Source organism: Dendropsophus ebraccatus, chromosome 4 (assembly GCF_027789765.1).
Source record: "Dendropsophus ebraccatus isolate aDenEbr1 chromosome 4, aDenEbr1.pat, whole genome shotgun sequence".
In the NCBI taxonomy this organism is placed as follows: Eukaryota; Metazoa; Chordata; class Amphibia; order Anura; family Hylidae; genus Dendropsophus; species Dendropsophus ebraccatus.
Window position 1 is genome coordinate 37,600,880 of NC_091457.1, and position 823 is coordinate 37,601,702.

Here is an 823-nt window from a genome sequence, read left to right on the forward strand (position 1 = left end):
ATGGTGAGCTCTGGAGGGGGTATGAGGAGGGGGTAATATGATCAGTAATACCTCACCCCTGAGAACACCAATGTATTCTGCATGTCATACAGTGTTGTGTACAGACACGTATACCTTTAGGCTATGTTCACACTACGTATATTTCAGTCAGTATTGTGGTCCTCATATTGCAACCAAAACCAGGAGTGGATTAAAAACACAGAAAGGATCTGTTCACACAATGGTGAAATTGAGTGGATGGCCGCCATATAACAGTAAACTGCCATTATTTCAATATAACAGCCGTTGTTTTAAAATAAAAGCACATATTTGCCAATAAATGGCGGCTATCCACTCAATTTCAACATTGTGTGAACAGATCCTTTCTGTGTTTTTAATCCACTCCTGGTTTGGGATGCAATATGAGGACCACAATACTGACTGAAATATACGTAGTGTGAACCCAGCCTTAGGGGGTGAATGACATAATTATGTATACATTTGCACAGCACAAACACTGATCACATAGAGGGCCTGCCTAGAAAATAGCCCTGAGGTGCACACTTTGCACGTGGTCCACATGGCTCTTGGAATGAGACTCCAAATGACACTTGGAAATGTGAAATAATATGGGCACAAGTTCTTCTCTGGAACAAGAAGGCGAGCACATGGCCTCATACACTCGTCTGACAGACGCCCGCTCTCATTGGTTCACGAAGCTGTCACTCTTTCCATACACACGCACACCACATTTCGCCAGGTGAGAGGGCAGGCTCGGAGCACGTGCTCCCGTACGCGCTCGCTGATTGGTGAGCGCTGTGCCTGTCGCACGCTCCCGTGGTGT